At 48.3% G+C, this 10,961-nt stretch overlaps 1 long non-coding RNA gene across 1 annotated transcript; it reads left to right on the top strand.

The window, feature by feature from the left end:
• The first annotated feature begins 3,751 nt into the window (after positions 1-3,751).
• Positions 3,752-10,322, top strand: LOC140207001 (uncharacterized). Its single transcript, XR_011888447.1, has 3 exons — positions 3,752-3,829; positions 4,970-5,054; positions 10,158-10,322. It is a non-coding gene; the product is annotated as an uncharacterized lncRNA (long non-coding RNA).
• Positions 10,323-10,961: the final 639 nt, after the last annotated feature.

Raw genomic sequence — 10,961 nt, 5'->3', positions numbered from 1 at the left:
TTCGATGTTATTGTTCCCATTTGTGGGAGGGGTGGGTTTTGGGGGTTGACGATCGGGATGCCGTTCTTTTTTATACGGGGGTGGGGTGGGAGTCCGATTTTTTTCGCTCTGAAAGCCTTTTTCTTTCTTTGTTTCGTGACTCTCTGGAGGAGAAAAAAAACTCAGAGTTGTTTATGGATACCTGCTTTGATAATAAATTAACCTTTGAACTATCCGTCCCGAGCGGGACTTCCCGTGTCCAAACATTTTCATTCCCATTTCCATTCCGACGTGTCAACCCATCGTCTCCTCTTGTGCCAAGATGTGGCCACCCTCAGGGTCCAGGATCAGCACCTTATATTCTGTCTGGGTTCTCTCTCTCTCCCCGACTGCCTGTCTGCAGATATATATATATATCTCCAACTTCCCAACTTTTCAGCTCAGTGCTTCAACTAATAAAGACAACCACGCCATTTGCCTTCTTAACCACCCGATCAATCTGTGCAGTCTCTTTCAGGGAGCATTGAACTTGGAGTCTAAGATCCCTCTGATCATCAACACTGTTCAGGGTTTTGCATTTAACAGTGTACTGTCCAATACATTCGACCTACCAAGCTGCCAAGATGATCATCACTAATCAAAACTCACTGAGATTTCTCAGGTCCTCTTGAATTTATTGCCAAGTGCACAAGTACGGGAAGGTACAGGTACAGAGAAACACTGACTTGTGGCAGCACCAAAGGCAAGTACATTCAGATAACACACGGAACAGAAATTATACGATTCTCTGTCAGTCACAATCTATAAATATGTTTTATGTCATTAACAATATAAAACATACATTGTGTCCTGATCAATATTAAAATGTGCATTTTGTGTCAATAACAGACTTGGAAATGTTGAATTTTGGTCCCTGTCTCCATTCCTTCTGTAATCCACAACCAGCTCCTTTGGTTTTGTGACAATGAGGGAGAGGTTGTTTTCTGGACACCACTGTGTCGGGGTGATGACTTCTTCTCTGTAGGCTGCCTCGTTATTATTTGCGATTAGGCCAATCAATGTAGTGTCGTAAGCAAATTTAATTAGCAGATTGGAGCTGTGGGTGGCGACACAAGTCATGGGAATACAGAGAGTAAAGGAGGGGGCCAAGGAGACAACCCTGCGCGTATGAGTGCTGAGGGTCAGAGAGACAGAGGTGAGGGAGCCCACTCTTTCCACCTGCCGGCGATCTGACAGGAAGTCCAGGATCCAGCTACACAAGGCAGGGTGAAGGCTGAGGTCTCTGAGCTCCTTGTTGATACCTCACGCCTTCGTATGGCTACTGCTCTGCCCATGACTGCAAGGAACTGCAGAGAACTTTGGAGAGCAGAGAACATCAGAGAAGCAAACCTCCCCTCCATGGACTCTTCCTACACTTCCCCTGCCTTGGAAAAGCCAGTCATATACTCAAAGATCCTCACAACCCGGACATTCTTGCTGCAAACCTGCTCCCCCATCGGGGAAGAGATACAAAAGCCTTAAAGCGCGTACCACCAGGCTCAAGGACGGCTTCCTGTCTGCGGTTATAAGCCAAATGAATGGTCTCCAGTCCGATAAAATGGACTCGACCTCACAATGTAACTCACCGTGACCCTGCACCATATGTCTATCCGCACTGCACTTTCTCTGCAGCCATAATGCTTTGTTACAGTTATTGTTTTGTCGTATATCAGATCAATGTACTGCCGTAATGTATAGATCTGTGTGGATGGTATGTCAGGCAAGATTTTCACTGTAGCTCAGTACATGATAATGATAAACAAATTCACCATTTTAATTGTGTGTAAATATTAGACAGACAGAGCTTCTGCTTTGGAATCACAGAAGGAAACTTAACTGAACTATTGTTATTTCTGAGGAATGCAGATAAATAGAAAAGGCTTCAATCTCGCATTACGATCTGCGGTAACAACTATGAATTGCAATAATGTACATATTAAATTGTTAAATTATATAAATGTTGCAAAACTAGAAATAAAAGATGTAATAAACTCTTTTAATTGTGTGGAAATTCTGGAGCAGAACTTAACTAAACTGTACACATTTATGAGAAGCTCAGAAAAATAGAAATGTCTAAATTCTCAAATGCATGGCTTTGTGTTAAATGTTTAACCATTACGGTGACTGAAGGCAGCTGCAGGTTCATGAGGGACTGTTACTGTCAGATTCTGCAGTTCTTGTGGCTGCTCATCGCACCCAGGACTGAACCCTGGTCACTGAGCATTGGAGGAGTCTGTTCTGCTGATGTTAGCCTTAAACTGGACTGATGTTTAATATTGTGGATCTGTGAAAGATAAATCAGTTCTGTATCAAATCCCGTGTCTCAAGTACTTACTGTCTCTACCACACTCACAATGCACACTAGAGAGGCCACTCGGCCCATCTGGTCCCTGCCCATGTTTCTGTTCCATATCAGTATATCAAAATCTATCCCTGCCGTTCCCCTCTCACTCTCCTTGTGATAACAGGTTGTAACTAGTCACCACTCCTTGGGATAGGAGATTTTCCTTGAATTTCATAGAATCACAGAAATCTACAGCTCATTACAGACCCTTTGGCCCACAGCGTTGTGCCGACCACGTAACTTACTTTAGAAACTGCCTAGAGTTACCCTACCACATAGCCCTCTATTTTCCCGAGCTCCATGTACCTATCTACAAGTCTCTTAAAAGACCCGATTGTATCCACCTCTACCACCGTCGATGGCAGTGCATTCCATACACACACCAAACACTTTGTTTATAAAACTTAGCTCTTCCACCTTCTCTGCACCTACTTCTAGGCAGCTTAAACCTGTGCCCCCTCGTGTTAGCCGTTTCAGCCCTGGAAAAAAAGCCTCTGGCTATCCACACGACTAATGCCTCTCATCATCCTATACACCTGCATGAATTTCCTGCATGCTTCTCTCCAGGCTGAATAACGCGATGAGCTCACTGTGGTTTTGACGTTCTTCAGGGCTCTGGACTAAGGTGGTTAAGCTCCTTCTTCCCTGCTCTTTTCAAAGTTTTCTGTCATTTTCACTCATTTCAAAGGTCTGTGCCTCAGACAGCTGGGTTGTTGCAATGCGCCTCTAAAGTCTGACAGCAGACTAGCAAGTGAATCTTCGATGGTGCAGAGTCAGAAACCAAAGAGTTACCACCCTGAATCAGGGCTTTGGGGCGCCAGAAAGGAAATGGGGCCTAGAATTTACAAGGAGGAGAAGGGAGAGGAATCAGACCACCAGGATGTGGCCACAAATGAAAGATCAGAAACATTTTGAAATTGTTCGATTGAAAAAAAAGGTGGTTAACCTGTGCAAAATACTGTAGGAAATCAACAGATCGGGCCGCAAATGTGGAGAGGAATAAATAGACAACGTTTAGGCCGAGCCCCTTCAGTATGCCTAGACTGTGTACTCCTCTGCTTAGTTGCTGCCTGAACTGCAGAGTTCCTCCAGCATTTTATGTGCATGTGTCTACAGTTCCAGCAGCAGCAGAATCTCTTGTGTTTCATATCTGCATTTGTAAGAAGATTCTACTTCGGCATTAAACACGCGGAAAGTTTGCTGATATTAAGTGCATTGTTTATGAAAGCTGCTTTCTCCATTAAAAGAGCTGCTGAATTCCGCACCCCCCAAAAAAAATCTGAGGTATGAACATGGAACCGGTGTTTGCAGAAATGTTTAATGGCACCGTGATTACCCAGAAAGCTCTGCGCAGGAATTGTCGCCGTCGCTGAAGCGCCGATCGAATGCGCATGCGTCAGGGTCGCAGATGGTCCTGAATATCGCTCATGCGCGCAGTACATAAAGGCCTCGGAAAATCAGCTCCAGGTAAGAGATATTCCCCGGTTGCCGGATTCGGAACAATTGCTGTGAGCTCCGAATACCGTGGCCCGCAATCCCGGGACAGTCGTGCTCTCTTCCCTCTCTCTCAGCCACACGATCCGTACACGGGCCCCGGGCAGCTTCCGGCTGATGAGGGAATGGGAGCCGATGGATCTCTCAGACAGAGCTGAGCTCCAGCTGTCTAAATGCAAGGATTAGGAACTCGGAGAAAGGGAACAAAATCTTTTACATCAGCTGTTGAGAAATTCACCTTTGTTCTGCCTCCCATCACAAATAAGATAAAATCTACAGATATTGAAAATCCAAGCAACACACACAAAATGCTGGAGGAATTCAGCATTTGTACTGTTTTCCATAATGCTGTCTGGCCTGCTGAGTTCCTCCATCATTTTGTGTGTGTTGGTTGTTCTACCTCCTCTTGTTCTGGACCTTTCTACCCGTGGGGACATGTTTTGACCCATTCTCTCTGAGGACACAATGATATCAAGCACCTTTGTCCTTGGCAACAAGTGCCAGACTCCAATGAGACAGACTACTGCCCTTCCCTTCATATTCACTGGCCGCCAGTCACCTGGGGGAGGGTTCAGGGGAAATATTTATGTACAATACAGAAACTGGTGTTACCTGTGTGTATTGTGACGATGCAAACGTTGCTGGAGAACTTGCAAGTGGGAGGAAGTGGAGTGATATTTGGAAATCTGACTTTTTAAAGTGTCATTTAGCAAGCAAATCAGATATGGACGGTGTGCAAAAGCTGGTGTGAGAAAATCCTTCATAACCCACTACAGGCCTGCAACACAGATTGTTTGAGAGTGCAGATTAACTTGATGAAACCCAGAGGATATCAAAGTTCTTATTAATAGTGATTTGCTAGCTGTTAAAATAAATCCCTCTCTATTTAAAGTTCAGTGTGCACATGTTGTTGTCACTGGGTAAAAATTGCACAGCACAAGATTTTTTGGCACACTGGTCATTACAAATTAGAGAGGACATTGGTGGGAAGGTGGGGAGACCTCCAGTGTCCCTGATGCCCTCACCTGCAAGATGTGCATCCAGCTGCAGCTTCGACATACCCACCCCACAGAATCCACAGCCTCCCGTAACTTCCTGTCGTCTATCACGCAGGTCTTAGACGACGGCAAGCAGGAGAGTCTGGATCGGCCACTGACTCTGGACGAGCTGACAGGCTCCATCCGTTCCTTTGGGTCAGGTAAGACTCCCAGAAGTGACAGCTCACCGGCTGAGTTGTACTCGGCTCTGTGGAGCTGGATGGGCCCAGACCTGCTGGAAGTGTACAACGCTATGCTTCTGGCCGGCAGTATGTCTGAGTCCATGAGGAAGGGCATCATCACCTTCATCTACAAGCAGAACGGGGAAAGGGAGGACATTAGGAATTGGAGACCCATCTCTCTCCTGAATGTGGGCTACAAGATCCTGTCCAAGGCTATCGCCAACAGGGTCGAGTCTGCTCTAGGACAGGTGATTCACCCGGACCAAACCTGTGCTGTACTGGGCAGGAAAATCTCAGACAACCTCGCGCTGCTGAGGGACACCATCGCCTACGTGCAGGACAGGGGGGTGGACACCTGCCTGGTCAACTTGGACCAGGAGAAAGCCTTCAACAGGATATCACACACATACATGGCGGACGTGCTTTCCAAAATGGGATTTGGGGAGGGAATCCGGAATTGGATTAGACTGCTCTACACAGACATCCGTAGTGCAGTCCAGGTCAACGGGTGGGAAACAAACAGCTTCCCCATCAGGTCTGGAGTCAGGCAGGGCTGTCCCCTCTCCCCTGTCTTGTTTGTCTGCTGCATAGAACCCTTTGCGGAAGCCGTCAGGAGGGATGAGGGCATAAGAGGGGTGACGCTGCCAGGCAGTGGAGGGACCCAAGTGAGAACCTCCCTGTGCATGGACGACGTCACCGTCTTCTGCTCTGATCCGAGGTCAGTTCACAGGTTGATTGGCACCTGCGAACAGTTCGAGCTAGCGTCGGGGGCCAGGGTCAACCGCACGAAGAGCAAAGCCATGCTCTTCGGCAACTGGCCCGACCGATCCAGCGTCCCCTTCACCATCAGGTCTGACCACGTGAAGATGTTGGGGATCTGGTTCGGAGGGGCTGAGGCATGCAACAAGAACTGGCAGGAGCGGACTGCCAAGGTGAAACAGAAACTGGGACAGTGGGGAGGGCGCTCCCTGTCAATAACGGGCAAGAACCGGGTCATCAGGTGTGAGGTGCTCTCAGGGCTGCTGCACTTGGCGCAGGTGTGGCCCGTCCCCCGCTCCAACAGCTCGGAAATCACCCGAGCTGTCTTCAGATTCGTCTGGGGATCCAAGATGGAGCGGGTGAGATGGACTGTCATGCACAAGTCCCTGGACAATGGGGGCAAGAACGTCCCCAATGTCGCCCTCACCCTAATGGCCAGCTTCGTATGTGGCTGCATCAGGTTGTGTGTAGAACCCAGGTATGTGGGCACCAAGTACCACTATGTGCCCAGGCTCTACCTGTCACCCTGGCTACGAAGGATGGGTCTGGCCCCACTCCCGCGCAACGCCCCAGTCAGCTGGTCGTTGCTGGCATACCTGTCCTACGTAGCAAAGTTCTTCCAGGAGAACGCCTTTGACCACGGGGCCATCAGGCAGTGGTCGGCACGTAATGTCCTGCAGGCACTGCAGGAGAAGGACGTGATGGACACAGTGGTGTGGTTCCCTAAGCAGACCGTCCAGTTCATCTGGCAAAATGCCTCATCGCCAGATCTCACCAACAGGCACCAAGACCTCGCCTGGCTGGCGGTGAGAGGGGCCCTCCCAGTCAGAGCCCTCCTATATGCCCGGAACGTCATCTCCGCACCCCACTGCCCACGGGAGGACTGCAGTGAGGAGGAGTCTGTGACAGTTCGCAGAGAGGGTGTGGAGGAGGATGGACGGGCTAGTGTCACGTTTCATCCCCAGCAGCTGCGTAACAGAGGACTCTCTGATCTACGGGCTGTTCCCGGGGACGCACACGGAGACCAACATCCGGTGCTGCTGGCAGATCATCAACTCGGTGAAAGACGCTCTTTGGTCGGCCCGAAACTTGATGATCTACCAGCACATGGAGATGTCCGTGGGAGAATGCTGCCGACTGGCACACTCTCGGCTGCAGGAGTACGTGCTGAGGGACGCACTGAAACTCGGTGCAGCCACCGCAAGGGCCCGGTGGGGAAGGACCACAGTATAGAGTTCTTCTCCCGTGGGAGTGGGAGGGGCCGGGTGGCGGGGAGTATACCCCTCAACAATGATACGGTAAGGTGAACAACTGGAGTGCCACGTGGGTGGCCATAAATATGGATATGTACAGACTATAACGGAAACGTATGTAAAGGATGGGAAGTTATTGAATGGTTTATTGTATATATTTATTTTTGAATATAGTATATTTTGAAACATAAAAAAAACCCTGCACTTTCAGGCATTGGATCTGGTGTTTTATAAGGAATAGGATGGGAGGTAGAAAATAGCATTACTGGTCAGGGATAGTATCACAGCTGTAGGAAGGGAGGATGCTGCAGAGGGAGTGTCCACTGAGTCGGTGTGGCTGGAAGTCAGGAATAGGAAGGGATCAATCACTGTGCTGGGAGTAGTCTATAGGCCCCCAAATAGCCCTCGGGACACCGAGGAGCAGATAAATTCCATATCATCCAGGAGTTGGATGGGTGATAGATATGTCACAAAGAGAGGTGATTTAAACCAAAATGCAGGACATAAGAAACTGGGTGACAGTCAGGTAGGGGAATGAGGTTAAATAGCCATTGCAGAGTACTCCTGTGGTCATTCCACACAACAACAGGTCGACCACTTTAGACACAGTTATGGAGGATTACCTAGCAGAGGAATGTCAAAGGGTTGATAGGGGATTTGTTAGTTAGGGAATTAAAACTAGCAGAGGTCTAATATCCTCGTGGTAAGGCTTGCTGGTGCTGGTGTGTGCTGGGGTGGGTGGGGAGGTTAAACTCAAGTTGCAGGGGGGATTGGAGTCAGAATGCCAGAAAAGGCAGGAAGGAGGTCCCAGTGCAGGTAGTTACATTAGACAGCCTGAATGTTTTTTCACCATTGACTAGGTGGGCCCCTGTTTCTGTACTGAACTTCTCCAAGTTTGGGTACTGTTGATGGGGATGACCTGCCAGGGACAAGTTGTAGTGGTCGCGTCTCTGGCACTGAGACCGGACCCTTACCTCAGAAAGGAAGGAGTGAAAAGAGGAGAGCAGTAGTGATAGGGGATTTGATGCTATGGCATGAGTTGGTGAGGAAGGACAGGCAGGGGACAAAACATAAATGTAGCCAGTTAAAGGGGTTGAAGTGTGTCTATTTCAACAGTAGGAGTGTTAGGAATAAAGGGGATGAACTTGGAGCATGGATCAGTACATGGAACGATGACGTTGTGGCCGTTACTGAAACTTGGCTGGAAGAAGGGCAGGATTGGCTGATGCAGGTGTTTTATAAGGAATAGGATGGGAGGTAGAAAAGGGGGGGAGTAGCATTACTGGTCAGGGATAGTATCACGGCTATAGAAAGGGAGGATGCTGCAGAGGGAGTGTCCACTGAGTCGGCGTGGGTGGAAGTCAGAAATAGGAAGGGATCAATCACTGTGCTGGGAGTAGTCTATAGCCCCCAAATAGCCCTCAGGACACCGAGGAGCAGATAAGCAGACAGAGTTTAGAATGGTGCAGATTTGTAGTTATGGGTGATTTCCACTTCCCTCGTATTGACTGGCACCTCTTGACTGCAAGGGGGAGAGGTGGGGCTGAATTTGTCAGGTGCATTCAAGAAGGATTCCTGACACAGTACGTGGACTGGCTGATGAGAGGAGAGGCCATACTGGATCTAGTTCTGGGTAATGAACCTGTTCAGGTGGTAGACCTCTTGGTGGGGGAGCATTTTGGTGAGAGTGACCACAACTCCCTTAGCTTCAGCATAGCTATGGAAAAGGATAAAAACAGACAAAATGGGAAAGTGCTTAACTGGGGAAGGGCTAACTATGAAGGGATGAGGCAGGAACTAGCGAGAGTAAATTGGAAACAGATGTTCAAGGGTGAAAGCACAGAAGTAATGTGGAGGAAATTTAGGGACCACTTGTGCTGGGTTCAGGATAGGTTTTGTCCCTCTGAGACAAGGAAAAAATGGTAGGAAAAGGGAATCGTGGCTGACGAAACACGTGATTCAACTCGTCAAGAGGAAGAAGGAAGCATATGTTAGATATAAGAAGCAGGAAGCAGGAGGGGCTTATGAGAAATATAGGGTAGCCAGGAAGGAGCTTAAGGACTTAGGAGAGCTCAAAGGGGGCATGAGAAGGCCTTGGCATGTAGGATTAAGGAGAACCCCAAGGCGTTCTATGCGAATGTGAAGAACAGAAGGATGGCAAGAATGAAGGTGGGGCTGCTCAAGGATGAAGAAGACAACATGTGCCTGGAGATGGGGGAGGTTGGGGAGGTCCTAAATGAATACTTTGCTTCAGTATTTACAATTGAAAAGGATCTTGATCAGGGTGAGGTCAAGTTAGAACAGGCCTGTGTGCTGGACAATGTGGAGTTTAAGGAAGAGGGAGTGTTGGATCTTCTTAAAAACATCAGTAAAGAGCTTTTCCAAATGTTCCCGTTAAATTTTCACTTCCCCACTTATCCATGACCTCTGGTTGTCATCCCACCCAACCTCAGTGGAAAAAGCTGCTTGCATTTACCCTATCTATACCCTTATAATTTTGTATACTTCTCACAAATCCTCAATGCAATGTATAATTTCCTTGTTTATGTTTAAAGCCATTTTTAGGTGTATAAGATGATGAGGGGCATTGATCGTGTGGATAGCCAGAGGTTTCTTCCCAGGGCTGAAGTGGCTAACACAAGGGGGCAGAGTTTTAAGGAGCTTGGAAATAGATACTGAGGAGAAGTCAGGGGTAAGTTTTTTACACAGAGAGTGCTGGGTGCGTGGAATGCACTGCCAGCTATTTGTGTGAGAGTGTTTCAGTTACTGTGGGGCCAGGCACCCATGCAGCTCAATGGGAACAGGGAATAATACCAATGGAGAGAGTCAAACTGAGCCAGGTCACAGATTGGCAGAAGTGCCCCATTCTTATACAGACAGGAAGAGCATCAGAATTTGATGGTCATTCCAGATACCAGCACAGTGCCCAGTTAGAAGATGATTTCTCTCTCCAACTTGGGTTGAACTTCACTGTAACAGTGTGATGGCAGATCACACCTTGACAAATCAAGTGATCTCATCTGAAATGTTGTCCTACACCCATTGATGGATTTTGTAAATCTTTTTACAGGTTAAAAATGACAAGGAATTTGTCTGCGGGAATCTCGAACACAACACGCCAGTTTTGCTGTCTCTGTCCAGATATTTAAGAAGTGGAGCAAGGGATTCACTCGATCATCCTTCCTGCTCAGACAGTGGGAATGGATTCAGTCGGTCATCTCAACTGAAGGTACATCAGCGACTTCACACTGGCGAGAGGCCGTTCACCTGCTCAGACTGTGGGAAGGGATTCACTTCGTCATCTCAACTGAAGGTACATCAGCGAGGTCACACTGGAGAGAGGCCATTCACCTGCTCAGCCTGTGGGAAGGGATTCACTCAGTCATCTGACCTAATGGCTCACCAGCGAGTTCACACCAGGGAGAGGCCATTCACCTGCTCGGACTGTGGGAAGGGATTCACTTGCTCATCTCACCTGAAAGTACATCAGCGAGTTCACACCGGGGAGCGGCCATTCACCTGCTCAGACTGCGGGAAGAGATTCACTATGTCATCTGATCTACTAAAACACCAGTCAGTTCACACCAGAGAGAGGCCATTCACCTGCTCAGACTGTGGGAAGGGATTCACTCGGTCATCTTACCTAATAGTACACCGGCGAATTCACACTGGAGAGTGGCCGTTCTCCTGCTCGGATTGTGGGAAGGGATTCACTTGGTCATCTCAACTGAAGGTACATCAGCGACTTCACACTGGCGAGAGGCCATTCACCTGCTCAGTGTGTGGGAAGAGATTCACTTTGTCAACTGATCTACTGAGACACCAGTCAGTTCACACCAGAGAGTGGCCATTCGCCTGCTCAGACTGTGGGAAG

The sequence above is a fragment of the Mobula birostris genome, chromosome 13, assembly GCF_030028105.1.
Source record: "Mobula birostris isolate sMobBir1 chromosome 13, sMobBir1.hap1, whole genome shotgun sequence".
Taxonomy (NCBI): Eukaryota; Metazoa; Chordata; class Chondrichthyes; order Myliobatiformes; family Myliobatidae; genus Mobula; species Mobula birostris.
This window is presented reverse-complemented; position numbering and strand designations above follow the sequence as displayed.